The sequence below is a fragment of the Cyclopterus lumpus genome, chromosome 21 (genome assembly GCF_009769545.1).
Source record: "Cyclopterus lumpus isolate fCycLum1 chromosome 21, fCycLum1.pri, whole genome shotgun sequence".
Taxonomy (NCBI): Eukaryota; Metazoa; Chordata; class Actinopteri; order Perciformes; family Cyclopteridae; genus Cyclopterus; species Cyclopterus lumpus.
The window spans coordinates 8,804,156-8,821,740 of NC_046986.1; the positions used below are offsets into that span (position 1 = coordinate 8,804,156).

The 17,585-nt window shown below is 38.0% G+C and overlaps 1 long non-coding RNA gene across 1 annotated transcript; it reads left to right on the plus strand.

Annotated features, from left to right (window-relative positions):
- Positions 1–10,209: 10,209 nt before the first annotated feature.
- LOC117750392 lies at positions 10,210–12,955 on the plus strand. The gene is made up of 3 exons (XR_004611806.1): positions 10,210–10,268; positions 12,421–12,499; positions 12,609–12,955. It is a non-coding gene; the product is annotated as an uncharacterized LOC117750392 (long non-coding RNA).
- Positions 12,956–17,585: the final 4,630 nt, after the last annotated feature.

Genomic DNA, 17,585 nt, shown 5'->3' on the forward strand with positions numbered 1-17,585 from the left:
CTCAACAACTGTCGGTCGGTGCGGTGGATTGACGACAAGAAAGGGCAAGAGGGCAGACAGCTGTGGCTTCTTAGCACCACGTGCTGCAGAAGAGAAGGAGACGGAAAGAGGCCGAAGCATGAAGACAGGGGGCGACAAACTCACAGAGGAAAAGAGATCAGGAAATTAGAGAAAGAAAAGGACGAGAGGGAGCAGAGCTACATGTGAGGGATGAGGAGTAGAGGGAGAGAGATGAGACGAAATCAGAGAGTGGAACAGAAAACGAAACATGATGGAAAGAGGTGGGACTGAAAAGAAACTGCCATCTGTTGTCTCTGTTCAAATCAACTGCAGTACAGTTACTCAGTTAAATAACAAGTCATCATTAACATGCACAGGTAGAATGTAGACTGTATACTACATTTCAAAGAGAAATGTTGTATGTTTTATTGCGTTTTTTTTATCTGACAGTTTTACTTTCAGATTAAGATTTCACAGAGAAAACATGCATACGTTTTTAAAATACAATGCAATGTTAAAAATGTAACTAACGGATCCCAACCTCTCAGGTTAGCAACTCCTAAGTCTCTAGTGTCTACTTGGGCCACGTTGTCACATGTAAAAAGTACAAAAGATGATTTAAACACAACTTTTTGCATTGGAAAGTTTTTTTTATTTTATTTTGTGCTATACTTCAATAATCATCTCACGGACGCTCAGATTTGGGAAAGGTCTGAAGGACGTTGGGAACCCCTGGACCAAACTATGAATTTAAAGTAGTCCAAATTAGCTGCACCTACAACATACAACATTAAAATGTACATTGATGCATCAATATGAAACAGGGCTCAAATGGTAATTTGATCACAAGAAGTTGATAATCCATTAATTGTTTTCATCCATTACGTTTTTTTCAAGTATCTTTGTCTTATTAGACTGTTGGTCGGACAAAACCACATTGCAATGGGTGTTTTTTCATATTTTATGATAGTTTACACATGTTCAAGAACATAATGTCCAAATATCAATTATGAAAATAATAACTACTACTACTAATATTGTTACATGCATGATACACACACAATCACACATCTCACAGAAGTGAGATGAACAAGTTTTTATTTTACTTGTCATACTCAGCTTTTATTTTGGTAGGGTTTTAAATGCATGACATGGAGTATATTGTGGTATTGGTAGCTTTATGGATATCCTTTACTTAAAAGTACCAATCTTAGTATCAACTCTGTCTCGTATAATAATGTATCTGAAACAACTTGAAGCTGCTCTGTGATCTGATCACTGGTCTCATTTTTATTTCGGCATCAAAAAGCTCGACTACGATCCCAAACCAGCACCAGGAAAGCGAGACCCTGAGTTATGCCCAGTTTCATGTTCAGTCGGGAAAAGAGGTCAGAATAACTTTTTACTCAAACTATAACATTCTGATGTCTCAAAAAGCATTTCTGCGTATCTGCCCATCCGCTATAACGTGTTTATTTCCACGTCCTGTCCCTGCAGGTGGCTCCCCTCCAACCCCACAGTTGTGCAGAATAAGGACGAATCACAAGCACGTGGGTACTTCCAGAGGCTCAGTTCAATATGTGGCCTCATGAGCATGAAGTTCAGTGCAACGCCGAATAGGAAACAAGACAAAACGTCAACTGCATAAAAAAGAAAATTACTAAAGTGTTATACTGAGGTTATTAGTCGAAATTCCTTCAGTCCATCCCATGAGAAGCTTTTCACTAACCTGGTCATTTGATGAGTAATGTTTATGTCAAATAAAAAGAACATGAGGAAAAGGCCTTTTAATGGCTAACTGCCACAAATGATTAAACCTTGTGAAAAAAGAAGAAATGCAAAACTAGAAATGAAGCAAAAAAAAAAGGATACATCCATCAAGCAATGGAAGGCAGAGACGAGCTGCCCTCAAGAACACGCCTTCCTCTCTTAGACAATGTGTCGTTTCACATAATCTGAACAATAAAGAACTGTTGCTCCTTGTTGTTAGGCAGCAATATTTCCTTGTAAGGGGAGAGCGGGTCGGTATGGAGGGCAGTTGGGTCAGGGCCTGTTTGGACATCTGCAGTGGGCTTTTACATGTTTGGCTCTGTTTTATTTTTTTTCAAAGAAATCTGTGAACTGGTGACATTGTAAATACAAGGTGTTCAAATTTAGACGGCGACATTTTCAATTAAAATGATCTTTTTGTACCCAGAACATGGTGTCACAACTGTACCCGGAGGGGCAGAACTATGGATAATGCACTTGTTGTACATCGAACTAAATTGTGCCTTTTACTTTTGGGTTTGGGCTCCAAAGATCTCGATGAATCCGTTAGCAGACGCCTGAATCTTATCAGTGAACACATTATTTTCATTATTTAAGGTAATTTGATGTGTCAACCGAGCCCTTTCTCATCTACTTCCCTGTTTCTATGGTCTAGCCATGTCACTGGCGTCAGGGAAGTTGCGGTATGTGAATAAATCGAGAGCACAATCTAAGGAAGTTGACTCTTCACTATAGCTAGAGGGATGCGTCACTTTTTGACTTTTATTAATAATGGACAAAAGCCTTTTGCCTATGATTTATTAAGAAATGTGTCATTTGATTGCATAAATTGTCCGTCACATGCTTTTTCTCTGCGTTCATTGACTATAGCAATACAATATATGTTATTAACCCAAGCTAATGTTTCACTTCAAATGATACACATTACATACATTATTAACTTTATCAGTATGACAATGTGAAATATCATCGGTGTAATAATATTTCAAAAAACGACTGACTAATTAAAAAAAGTAAAGGTGTGTTATGTCAAACCTTTTGAATTAATGCCAAAACATATTGAGTCATGTTTTCCATTAAAAAAAAGCCAGTCCTCAGTGAGGGGGTCAAGGAACAAATTTATTATTTGCAGAAAATGTTCTAGAAATTAGTATTTCTTGGTCTCTAAATCATGAGCTGCACAATAGACATAATTGTTTTTTGTATTCATCTATTAATTTGACTCTGTTGGATAAACAACAATTTGGGCACTTCTGCCTAATCCTATTGTCAATTAATTTCTGGATGAGGTGACCTCTTTTTATCTATGTTTATGTATTTTTGTTCCTGTTCCTCTAGGTGGGTGTACCAGTGGGAGGGGTGGGTTTGTTGTCTGTTTGTATATGTTGACAAAAAGATGAAAATCAATGGAAATATCAGTTAAAGTACATGTTTACTGTGTTATGTACCTGTCAATATTTCCAAATAAAAAATACATTACATTTTTTAAAAGCCAGTCCTGCTCCTTCTCCACCGACTGCATGGCCCAGGGCATGATGGGAAAAGCCCGGTCGTCTCCAGATCAAAGAGCTGATTGGTTCTTTGATCAAAAAACACCAGGTTTTGTAGAAAATCCTATTTTCTGTGTTTTTGTAATACTTAACACTCGATTGTTTGCTACTCGTCTCATGTTGTGCCCTCTTGCTGTAAGGTGACAGCCATGACACAGCCAACAGCTGTTATTCACTGTCTTTAATCGATTGTCATTGTTATTCTAACTCACTGCGTCCAAAATAACTTCCAAAAAACAACTTACAGCACTAACGATATGCTGATCTTTTCATAGTCAGCGGTCACGATTTTGGTTTTGAATTAGTTTGTTTCCTATTTTATTTTGAATTTTCCTGCCTCTTGTGTCCCGTGTTCACTTCACTTCCTGCCTTTATATTCCCCACCTTTTAAATTGTCTGCACAAGTGTCTGTGGTGGTGAATTATTATAAACCGTGTTTGAGAATAGAATTAAGCAAATCGGAGGAAATAGAAGGGCAAGATAGCCACAAGCCACAGAATAACTATTCGATGAGAGGAATTTAGTCTTCCTAAATGATAGAAGTCCGAGATCACTACCCAATATTCTGTCACTTAGATATTCATACATCAGTAACAGACAGAGAGAGGGGTGGAAAATGTGTTTTGGGAAAGCCAACTGAAAGAGATTTAAGGAAGAGAGTGATGGTCATCTGAGTAAGAATAATGATTTCGATTCAGTTTATTTTGTATAGCCCAATATCACAAATTTGCCTCAGAGGGCTTTACAATCTGTACACATACGACATCCCTGACCTTTGACCTCACATCGGATCAGGAAAAACTCCCCAAAAATAACCTTTCACAGGGAAAAAAGGAAGAAACCTTCAGGAGAGCAACAGAGGAGGATCCCTCTCCTCGGATGGACAGATGCAATAGATGTCATGTGTTCAGAATGAACAGCATTTACAAAGTTACATAAACACATTACATGAATATGACAATGTATGATGATAGAAACTTTTAATTATATGATAACAGAAAGTAAAAACAAGCAGAAAAGCAGTACCATGGTGGAACAATACTTACAAAGAGGCAATCAGATTATAGAAACAGGATGTTTCAGTTACTGAAAAGAACTCGTGACCTTCAGCACATGATACAGTTCAAAAAGGCTCATAGTGAGAAATATAATAGCAAGAAAAAAGAACAAAAAGAAGAAGAAATGCAAGCCCAGTAGGACTAGTGTGGGGGGATGATTAGAAAGATGGGAGGGGACAGAAGAAAGTGGAGTTATTGTGCTAACAACTGGAAAAGAGGTGACTTATGAAGAGAAAGCTGAGGCATTGGTTATTACTTTTGAAAATCATACACGGCACTGAAGAAGGAATACGAACTAGAGAGGAAACAATGTTCAAACATAGGGAGGCCTTGAGGAAGAAGGAGAATACTGAAGATGAATTGAAATAGTTAAAAATTGCAGTTGCTAAAGCTGGAATGACTGCCCCAGGAAAGGATTATATTATGGTAAAGCATTTTAGTGGAGATGGGCTGAATAAGTTTCTAACATTGTATAAATAAATGTGGGAGGAAGGTAGCATTCCAGCAAGGTGCAGGAGGCCGTTATAGTCCCTATAAGGAAGCCAGGGAAAGATGCAAGTAACCCATCAAATTATAGGCCAATTGCCCTAACATCACATACATGCAAATGTATGGAACAAATGGTAAACAAAAGATTATTGTATTGTTTAGAGAAACATATATCAGGGTGTCAGAGTGGATTTAGGAAAGGTATTGGAAGCTTGGATTAATTTTATGTCTAGAAGATGAGGAAAGAAAGGCACATGTTAGCTTTTTTTTTGGAGAAAGGACTTATGTTATGTTATGGAGGGAAGGACCTTTGATACAAATGCATTCAATGGGAATCAGGAAAAAACTGTTTTATTGGATAATGGACTTTTAAAATAAGAGAACTATCCAGGGCTACAAGGACAAATGATGTAGAAAAGGGGACTCCACACGGGAGTGTGGTGAGTCCATATTCTATTCCTAATTGCAATAAAGTACATCTTTGGAACTTTGTCACAAGATATGGGAAGGTCGTTATTTGTAGAGGATGGGGCCTAATAGACCAAAAGGAAAGGAAGTAGTTCAAACACTGCAAGAAGGGATACAACTAGTTGAAATGTGGGGGAAGTAATGGGCATTTAAATGTTCTTCTGAAAACACTAAGGTAGTGTTCTTTACAGCTGAATCTGTATGAAAACAAGTTAAAAATAGTCGAGTCATTTGGGTTTTTAGGAGTGCACTTTGATTAACATGGAAAGACTATATTCATAATGTTAGTGATGAGTGTAAATATGCAACATTTGTAAGCGCTAAAGCGATTCATGTTGCTGTGTTCTTTGGCTCATATCTCGGTGATGCTTTGGCGCAGAATGATTTTGAAAAGATATTTAGAATCTGTGTGGAGTCCTCTTGCCATCTGGCTTTTTCTGATAGCACCGAGCTACGGGTTGCTACTTCCGGAAACGTGCTGAATAGGCTGACTCCTGACAAAATTATCATTATGATATTTTCATAATTCTTTCAGTTGGTGTTTGAGTTGTGTGGAAATGGCTTACTGATTCTTGTAGCCCAAGTTTAATTTGATGTATAACATCAATATATTTGCTCATGTTCATTGTAAGGTTTTACACAGTCTAACCATAATGTGTAAATCGGCCCCCAATTGGGCGCCATGGGGCTTAAAAGTTTAATGTGTTTGTTCTGAGTATAAGCCCCTCTGTGGTAAAAAAGAAAAAGAAAGAAAGGAATAGGGGATTTTTTAAAGAGCATTTGAATATCGAGTAATGAAACTATACAGTGAATATATTAAGATTTATACCGACGGTGCTAAGAAACCTGAGACAGGAGTGACAGGATTTGGGGTGGCAATACCAGACAAAGGAATAAGGATCAACAGGAGAACATCTGATAGTCTAGGGGTCTACACAGTGGAGATGGTGGCAGTGCTGGTGGCATTACGATGGGTGGAAAAGGCAAAACAGGAAAAGGTACTAATATGCTCCGATGCAGCTTCAGTCCTAGCAAGCCTAAGATCTTTTCGTTCATGCAGTCATCAAGACATACTGTATGAAGTCCTTCAGTCAGTCACACGAATAACCAACCAGGGAGGTCAGGTTAAATTCATGGGTTCCAGCACATATAGGAGTGAGTGGGAATGAGAGGGCGGACAAGTTGGCAAAGAGGGCTTTAAAGAAAGGAGACATAGAAATGAGGATTAGCATCAGTAAGGCGGAGGTCAAGAGCATTAACTGGGAAAACGTCAACCAGATGTGTCAAAATAGGTGGGACAAAGAGAAAAAGGGAGACATTTGTATGGTATTCAAAGGAGCGTTAAGGCAACCAGGGTAGAAAGTTGGAACAGGAGAGAGGAAACAGTGCTGACAAGGCTACGGTTGGGCCATAGTGCACTCAATAAGACACTGAAAATGATAGGGAAACACCAGACAGGGATGTGTGAAGGATGTGGAGAAGAGGAAGTCAGTGGAGCATGTGGTGAATTATAGGGCGCATGAGACTCAGAGAGAGGAAGAATTTGATTGTACATTGAAGGCAATACTGAGCATGGGTGGGAGAGCACAGGTTAGAGTACACAGGGTTAAAGAACACAGGTTTTTTTTATAGGGTATAGTTGAAATGTAGGGATGAGGGTTAATTAGGGTCCGAGCGACTGACGAAGTCAGTCCGAGAGGACCCTATTGAGTTTTTTAGGGTGAAAATTGAGCGCATTTTGGGGTATTTGCGAGCAACGAAAAACGCTCAAATTTGGCACGCTTGTCAGGCATGGTGAAAATAGACGTATGATCAAGGAGTCAAATTTTTGCAATTCATAGTTGCTCTCTAGCGCCCCCCTAACATTTTGACCGGCGAGGCCAATCACCCAGAATGTCCGATTGACTTGACATTTTTCACACATGTTCACTTACACCTGCTCTACAAAAAAGCCTCTCAGACCCCTAGGGTCCGCCTTAGATTTTCCGCCATTTTGAATTTTGTGAAAAACACCATAATTGACTTTCTTAACTACACACTTAGTCCAAATCAACAAAACCTGATATCAATCAAATCATTGAAGCCAGACGACCTAGAATATGTCAACCGTTTTTTTATATCTCATTGTGGTAAGGATCTGTGGCCAAATGAACATCTTAGGGGCGTGTCTTGTTTTTCAATGCTCATAGTGTCAACACTATTGGGACTATTCACTTTGAAACATTTTTCCTAAGTGCGCATGGCATGCCTTAATTTGCAAATGAAATATTGTGCAATTTGAACACTAGGGGGCGCTACAATAATTCGCCGAAGTTGGCCGTTTTTCACTTGTTTTTGTCACTTTTCGCCGTTATACATTTACCGTTATCTCCCACAAAAATTATCCGATTGACTTCAATCTTCTTTCCAGGATGATCAGAAGGCCTTGAGCTTAATTATTCTGCAAAGAAACGTCGCTTTCACCCACTCTCACTTGTCGTTAAAAATATTCCAATAAAGTCCCACTTTCTGTTTTTTGTTATGCTAGAGACTGTTGCTTTAACTAAACTAATCTTTCCAAAAATAATCATCCTGAACACATTTCCAAGAAAAAACATTCGAAATTGTGATTGAAACAGCAACTAAAAAAATGAAATGACAAGTTTTAGACACTAATATTTTCTAGCTATACGAGTTTCGATCACATTTTTTCAGCAAACCGGTGGCGCAGTGAGATAAAGACCTGTCTTGAGTGTGGGGGTTGTGTGCCAATCCAGGCCAGGGCAAATTTTTTCATCACTTTTTTTTTTTTACCTTTAATTTACATGACGTGGTCTAGACTTCACGTAGAGACACGTGATGCATGTATTTGTTCACATTCTCAAAGTGCCACCTAATGGCTCAACTGGACTTGCTCGAATCTGCCCCAAACGTGTTGTGCTTGTTACATGTCACGGCCTGAGGAAATCGACAAGCTTAATTTCAGTCATAGTCAGAGCGCCACCTGCTGGCTCAACTAGACTTGCTCTAATCTGCCCCAAACTCGTCGTGCTTGTTACAAGTCGCGGCCTGAGGATATCGACAAGCTTATTTTCACTTGCTGTCGACGCGCTGCCTACTGGCGAAAGAATATTGGGGTTACACGACAAACGGTAAAACGCACGACCGGCTATTTTTATTTTTATTTTGTTTTATTTATTTTCCTTTTCTTTTTGTATATATATATACATATATATATATATATATATATATATATATATACATACATACATACAGTATATATATATATATATATATATATATATATATACCGCAATATATATATATGTGTGTATATATATATATATATATATACACACATATATATATATATATATATATATATATATATATATAGTATATACTGAATGTATGTATGTATATATATATATATATATATATAATATAATTAGATTTTTTTTTCTTTCTCTAAATCTTCCTCAATTATGTTTTCATTCAAATAGGAAACGTATTCCTGATGTAAAAATGTACCACGCATCCCCTCCAGGTGTTGAGTCTCTCACAGATTAAAAGAGATTTCTCCTGACGTCAGAGAAAAAACTATTTTATCTAAAGATCAGTTGTTCCTGTTATTTTGTCCACTGGTCTGGAAGTACAGTGTAATATTTATGGAAGATTCAGAGGGAGAATCTGATCTGGATTTTTGACACTGGACAAAACCTTTTTAAAACAGCCCTGTAAAAACAAATATAAAGTACATCAAAAATACAACTCACCATTAAGCTGAATTATCGCCATATTATGCAATATGAGAATCACCTGTAGTGGTTTATATCCACACACATTAACAACCTGAAACTCAAACAGCCAAAATTAATTTTATCATTTACTTTTGATCACTTGATCATTTATTTATGATCATTTACTGAATGCAAAAATGTCTTCTGTGATTTATTTATTAAGAGCTGAAGTTTTCACACCTATACTACAATATGTGTTGTTTTATATCACAATGGTTGAGCATTGCATGTGTGCTTCTTATATTCTGTTTATGCCATGAACTGTTATTACTAATGCAATTTTTATCAGAGTTTATTTTCAGGAAGGAGTGAGTTTCAATTCTCAATAATCCAACTGTGTGATTCCCGTGTGACTTAATGTTTCTTTGCTCTTTACTTAAAACACATAGCAAAGTTCTGAGAAGCCAAAGCAACTAACTAACCAGGAACTAACCACTTCCTTTCCTCCGAGCCTCTCATGCTCGCCAGGGGCCATGTTGAAGTTTCACTCAGTCTTTCTCTGTCTGATGGTCATCATGTTCAACCGAGACCACGCTGCTCTTCTCTCCATTCAACTGCTAACTGTGTGCCAAGTCTTTGCAGGTACAGTGGACATTTGTGTTTGTTCTGCATGCTAATTCTGTGAATTGAATTATAGATTATATTATATATATATTGATTGGTTGTTTCCTCCAGTGTCAGAGATTGAAGACAGGAATGAACTGGTGTCCAGAGGAGACTCCGTCGTCTTCACCTGCAACATATCTGAGACAAATGAACGCAACTCACATGGACCAAAGACAGATTTCTTTATGCGTTTTCGTTCCCAAAGAATTGTCTATTTCAAATTTCACATCTCGCAGACTGAGAATAGACAACAACTTACCTTCAAGGATGATTATTTCTAACGTTCAGCATGACGATGCAGGAACCTACAGATGTTGTTTAATTGCCGTGAACATACAAGGAATTGAGTGGGATTTAAAGGTGTCTGGAGAACCTGAAGGTAGGTAGAGCACAACACAGATATTTATCTCTACATTTCAAAGCTGAAACTGAACTTAAATTAATTCCATCTGATGTTGTGCAGAAGCCAGTCATTGAGGTACCCTCTCTATACTCACAGCCGTAATTGGATTTCTTCTATGTGTAGTCACAGCTGTCTGCCTCTGTAGGTGAGTAATACCCTTTTAGCTTTCAGAGTTACAAGTAAGAACCAATTAATTTCATTCTTACATTGTGTATGTACTTTATTTATAGACTGTATATGTGCCTGTTCTTATTCTCTGTGGACAATGGCTCTCTGCCGCCCCCTGTGGTCTTTATGTGAACGTAGTGTGCCCGTTACATCATTTTTCTGCCTTCTACATTCACTGAATTGATTTCACACTCTATGATACTGTAAAACGTTTTTCTAGTAAAATAATGAAAAGTTTATTTTGCATCATGGGGGATTTGAAATGAAGTCAATGGATTATTGCAGAAACCCTTTTCACAGCAGCCATTTTGACTCGCCACTGCAGGAAAAGGACACGGTGTAAATAACATTAAGAAGAGCTCGATTCACTCAAGTAAGCCAAGTTAGTGAGTGAACACGCGCAATATACCAGAGCCCTGGAGCTGGCTAACCTAAATGGAATGCAGCCATCAATTAGGTTTCCACCTGTTTTCCATGCTTTTAAGTCAAAATGGCTGCTGTGAAAAGAGTCTATTCTTGTCACCATGACCAAAAAGATTTGCTCAGTTTGTAGTTATAACTTGAAAGGTTTTTCATTTCATTAAAAAAACCTTCACAATATTAGCGTTAAACAAACGGAGAGCACTGGTTTGAATCAGGAGCGTTTAGAGAATGCATAATATATTATTAGCACATTAAAGAGCGGCCTTCCTCTTTGTGTTAATCTCAGCACATGAGTCTGCACGCAAACAGGCTGGAACCTTGACTGTCTGAATGAGATCCATATTTTATATCATACTTTCTCATATTTTAGCCATATTTTAGCTACAGATTACATCTCAACAACTGTCGGTCGGTGCGGTGGATTGACGACAAGAAAGGGCAAGAGGGCAGACAGCTGTGGCTTCTTAGCACCACGTGCTGCAGAAGAGAAGGAGACGGAAAGAGGCCGAAGCATGAAGACAGGGGGCGACAAACTCACAGAGGAAAAGAGATCAGGAAATTAGAGAAAGAAAAGGACGAGAGGGAGCAGAGCTACATGTGAGGGATGAGGAGTAGAGGGAGAGAGATGAGACGAAATCAGAGAGTGGAACAGAAAACGAAACATGATGGAAAGAGGTGGGACTGAAAAGAAACTGCCATCTGTTGTCTCTGTTCAAATCAACTGCAGTACAGTTACTCAGTTAAATAACAAGTCATCATTAACATGCACAGGTAGAATGTAGACTGTATACTACATTTCAAAGAGAAATGTTGTATGTTTTATTGCGTTTTTTTTATCTGACAGTTTTACTTTCAGATTAAGATTTCACAGAGAAAACATGCATACGTTTTTAAAATACAATGCAATGTTAAAAATGTAACTAACGGATCCCAACCTCTCAGGTTAGCAACTCCTAAGTCTCTAGTGTCTACTTGGGCCACGTTGTCACATGTAAAAAGTACAAAAGATGATTTAAACACAACTTTTTGCATTGGAAAGTTTTTTTTATTTTATTTTGTGCTATACTTCAATAATCATCTCACGGACGCTCAGATTTGGGAAAGGTCTGAAGGACGTTGGGAACCCCTGGACTAAACTATGAATTTAAAGTAGTCCAAATTAGCTGCACCTACAACATACAACATTAAAATGTACATTGATGCATCATATGAAACAGGGCTCAAATGGTAATTTGATCACAAGAAGTTGATAATCCATTAATTGTTTTCATCCATTACGTTTTTTTCAAGTATCTTTGTCTTATTAGACTGTTGGTCGGACAAAACCACATTGCAATGGGTGTTTTTTTCATATTTTATGATAGTTTACACATGTTCAAGAACATAATGTCCAAATATCAATTATGAAAATAATAACTAACTACTACTAATATTGTTACATGCATGATACACACACAATCACACATCTCACAGAAGTGAGAAACAAGTTTTTATTTTACTTGTCATACTCAGCTTTTATTTTGATAGGGTTTTAAATGCATGACATGGAGTATATCTATTGTGGTATTGGTAGCTTTATGGATATCCTTTACTTAAAAGTACCAATCTTAGTATCAACTCTGTCTCGTATAATAATGTATCTGAAACAACTTGAAGCTGCTCTGTGATCTGATCACTGGTCTCATTTTTATTTCGGCATCAAAAAGCTCGACTACGATCCCAAACCAGCACCAGGAAAGCGAGACCCTGAGTTATGCCCAGTTTCATGTTCAGTCGGGAAAAGAGGTCAGAATAACTTTTTACTCAAACTATAACATTCTGATGTCTCAAAAAGCATTTCTGCGTATCTGCCCATCCGCTATAACGTGTTTATTTCCACGTCCTGTCCCTGCAGGTGGCTCCCCTCCAACCCCACAGTTGTGCAGAATACAGGACGAATCACAAGCACGTGGGTACTTCCAGAGGCTCAGTTCAATATGTGGCCTCATGAGCATGAAGTTCAGTGCAACGCCGAATAGGAAACAAGACAAAACGTCAACTGCATAAAAAAGAAAATTACTACAGTGTTATACTGAGGTTATTAGTCGAAATTCCTTCAGTCCATCCCATGAGAAGCTTTTCACTAACCTGGTCATTTGATGAGTAATGTTTATGTCAAATAAAAAGAACATGAGGAAAAGGCCTTTTAATGGCTAACTGCCACAAATGATTAAACCTTGTGAAAAAAGAAGAAATGCAAAACTAGAATGAAGCAAAAAAAAAAGGATACATCCATCAAGCAATGGAAGGCAGAGACGAGCTGCCCCTCAAGAACACGCCTTCCTCTCTTAGACAATGTGTCGTTTCACATAATCTGAACAATAAAGAACTGTTGCTCCTTGTTGTTAGGCAGCAATATTTCCTTGTAAGGGGAGAGCGGGTCGGTATGGAGGGCAGTTGGGTCAGGGCCTGTTTGGACATCTGCAGTGGGCTTTTACATGTTTGGCTCTGTTTTATTTTTTTTCTCAAAGAAATCTGTGAACTGGTGACATTGTAAATACAAGGTGTTCAAATTTAGACGGCGACATTTTCAATTAAAATGATCTTTTTGTACCCAGAACATGGTGTCACAACTGTACCCGGAGGGGCAGAACTATGGATAAATGCACTTGTTGTACATCGAACTAAATTGTGCCTTTTACTTTTGGGTTTGGGCTCCAAAGATCTCGATGAATCCGTTAGCAGACGCCTGAATCTTATCAGTGAACACATTATTTTCATTATTTAAGGTAATTTGATGTGTCAACCGAGCCCTTTCTCATCTACTTCCCTGTTTCTATGGTCTAGCCATGTCACTGGCGTCAGGGAAGTTGCGGTATGTGAATAAATCGAGAGTACAATCTAAGGAAGTTGACTCTTCACTATAGCTAGAGGGATGCGTCACTTTTTGACTTTTATTAATAATGGACAAAAGCCTTTTGCCTATGATTTATTAAGAAATGTGTCATTTGATTGCATAAATTGTCCGTCACATGCTTTTTCTCTGCGTTCATTGACTATAGCAATACAATATATGTTATTAACCCAAGCTAATGTTTCACTTCAAATGATACACATTACATACATTATTAACTTTATCAGTATGACAATGTGAAATATCATCGGTGTAATAATATTTCAAAAAACGACTGACTAATTAAAAAAAGTAAAGGTGTTATGTCAAACCTTTTGAATTAATGCCAAAACATATTGAGTCATGTTTTCCATTAAAAAAAAGCCAGTCCTCAGTGAGGGGGTCAAGGAACAAATTTATTATTTGCAGAAAATGTTCTAGAAATTAGTATTTCTTGGTCTCTAAATCATGAGCTGCACAATAGACATAATTGTTTTTTGTATTCATCTATTAATTTGACTCTGTTGGATAAACAACAATTTGGGCACTTCTGCCTAATCCTATTGTCAATTAATTTCTGATGAGGTGACCTCTTTTTATCTATGTTTATGTATTTTTGTTCCTGTTCCTCTAGGTGGGTGTACCAGTGGGAGGGGTGGGTTTGTTGTCTGTTTGTATATGTTGACAAAAAGATGAAAATCAATGGAAATATCAGTTAAAGTACATGTTTACTGTGTTATGTACCTGTCAATATTTCCAAATAAAAAATACATTACATTTTTTAAAAGCCAGTCCTGCTCCTTCTCCACCGACTGCATGGCCCAGGGCATGATGGGAAAAGCCCGGTCGTCTCCAGATCAAAGAGCTGATTGGTTCTTTGATCAAAAAACACCAGGTTTTGTAGAAAATCCTATTTTCTCTGTGTTTTTGTAATACTTAACACTCGATTGTTTGCTACTCGTCTCATGTTGTGCCCTCTTGCTGTAAGGTGACAGCCATGACACAGCCAACAGCTGTTATTCACTGTCTTTAATCGATTGTCATTGTTATTCTAACTCACTGCGTCCAAAATAACTTCCAAAAAACAACTTACAGCACTAACGATATGCTGATCTTTTCATACAGTCACGCGGTCACGATTTTGGTTTTGAATTAGTTTGTTTCCTATTTTATTTTGAATTTTCCTGCCTCTTGTGTCCCGTGTTCACTTCACTTCCTGCCTTTATATATTTCCCCACCTTTTAAATTGTCTGCACAAGTGTCTGTGGTGGTGAATTATTATAAACCGTGTTTGAGAATAGAATTAAGCAAATCGGAGGAAATAGAAGGGCAAGATAGCCACAAGCCACAGAATAACTATTCGATGAGAGGAATTTAGTCTTCCTAAATGATAGAAGTCCGAGATCACTACCCAATATTCTGTCACTTAAATATTCATACATCAGTAACAGACAGAGAGAGGGGTGGAAAATGTGTTTTGGGAAAGCCAACTGAAAGAGATTTAAGGAAGAGAGTGATGGTCATCTGAGTAAGAATAATGATTTCGATTCAATTCAGTTTATTTTGTATAGCCCAATATCACAAATTTGCCTCAGAGGGCTTTACAATCTGTACACATACGACATCCCTGACCTTTGACCTCACATCGGATCAGGAAAAACTCCCCAAAAATAACCTTTCACAGGGAAAAAAGGGAAGAAACCTTCAGGAGAGCAACAGAGGAGGATCCCTCTCCTCGGATGGACAGATGCAATAGATGTCATGTGTTCAGAATGAACAGCATTTACAAAGTTACATAAACACATTACATGAATATGACAATGTATGATGATAGAAACTTTTAATTATATGATAACAGAAAGTAAAACAAGCAGAAAAGCAGTACCATGGTGGAACAATACTTACAAAGAGGCAATCAGATTATAGAAACAGGATGTTTCAGTTACTGAAAAGAACTCGTGACCTTCAGCACATGATACAGTTCAAAAAGGCTCATAGTGAGAAATATAATAGCAAGAAAAAAGAACAAAAAGAAGAAGAAATGCAAGCCCAGTAGGACTAGTGTGGGGGATGATTAGAAAGATGGGAGGGGACAGAAGAAAGTGGAGTTATATTGTGCTAACAACTGGAAAAGAGGTGACTTATGAAGAGAAAGCTGAGGCATTGGTTATTACTTTTGAAAATCATACACGGCACTGAAGAAGGAATACGAACTAGAGAGGAAACAATGTTCAAACATAGGGAGGCCTTGAGGAAGAAGGAGAATACTGAAGATGAATTGAAATAGTTAAAAAATTGCAGTTGCTAAAGCTGGAATGACTGCCCCAGGAAAGGATTATATTATGGTAAAGCATTTTAGTGGAGATGGGCTGAATAAGTTTCTAACATTGTATAAATAAATGTGGGAGGAAGGTAGCATTCCAGCAAGGTGCAGGAGGCCGTTATAGTCCCTATAAGGAAGCCAGGGAAAGATGCAAGTAACCCATCAAATTATAGGCCAATTGCCCTAACATCACATACATGCAAATGTATGGAACAAATGGTAAACAAAAGATTACATGGAAAGACTACATTCATAATGTTAGTTATGAGTGTAAATAAGTTCCAAATGTAATGAGCCGTCTGGTAGACTGTAGAGCAGACATTTGCATTGCTGTAATTAAATCCTGGATAGGAGAAGCAACAGCAAGAAGCTCAGGAGTTTCTCACCTCGAGCTTTGCACAACTGTCATTTGGCCGGTAACTCCTGTGTGGTTGCTTAAGGAACGAGAGGTGGACAGGGAGTTGCTGCAAATTAAGGTAAGATATAAAAATATTGATTTAGTGGGTGAGTTCTATGAGGATACGGATCCAAAAATACTCAGAGCATGAGCACGGTTTTACCGATGGATCACATGACCCATCTACAGACAGCACAGGCTCTGCGGTTGCAGTTCCATAGTCACAAATTGAAATGTGTAAACGCACTTTGAATTTCTTTGCCGTGTGTACAGTTGCATTTCATGCACTTGTTTTGGCCCTACAGTGAGTTCACCAACACAGACCAGGCAACATCTTTATGTGCATGTCTGCACTTGCTAGTTTGAAGGCTGGTGTTCAATACTCAAATGCAAGCCCAGTAGGACTAGTGTGGGGGATGATTAGAAAGATGGGAGGGGACAGAAGAAAGTGGAGTTATATTGTGCTAACAACTGGAAAAGTGGTGACTTATGAAGAGAAAGCTGAGGCATTGGTTATTACTTTTGAAAATCATACACGGCACTGAAGAGGGAATACGAACTAGAGAGGAAACAATGTTCAAACATAGGGAAGCCTTGAGGAAGAAGGAGAATACTGAAGATGAATTGAAATAGTTAAAAAATTGCAGTTGCTAAAGCTGGAATGACTGCCCCAGGAAAGGATTATATTATGGTAAAGCATTTTTAGTGGAGATGGGCTGAATAAGTTTCTAACATTGTATAAATAAATGTGGGAGGAAGGTAGCATTCCAGCAAGGTGCAGGAGGCCGTTATAGTCCCTATAAGGAAGCCAGGGAAAGATGCAAGTAACCCATCAAATTATAGGCCAATTGCCCTAACATCACATACATGCAAATGTATGGAACAAATGGTAAACAAAAGATTATTGTATTGTTTAGAGAAACATATATCAGGGTGTCAGAGTGGATTTAGGAAAGGTATTGGAAGCTTGGATTAATTTTATGTCTAGAAGATGAGGAAAGAAAGGCACATGTTAGCTTTTTTTTTGGAGAAAGGACTTATGTTATGTTATGGAGGGAAGGACCTTTGATACAAATGCATTCAATGGGAATCAGGAAAAAACTGTTTTATTGGATAATGGACTTTTAAAATAAGAGAACTATCCAGGGCTACAAGGACAAATGATGTAGAAAAGGGGACTCCACACGGGAGTGTGGTGAGTCCATATTCTATTCCTAATTGCAATAAAGTACATCTTTGGAACTTTGTCACAAGATATGGGAAGGTCGTTATTTGTAGA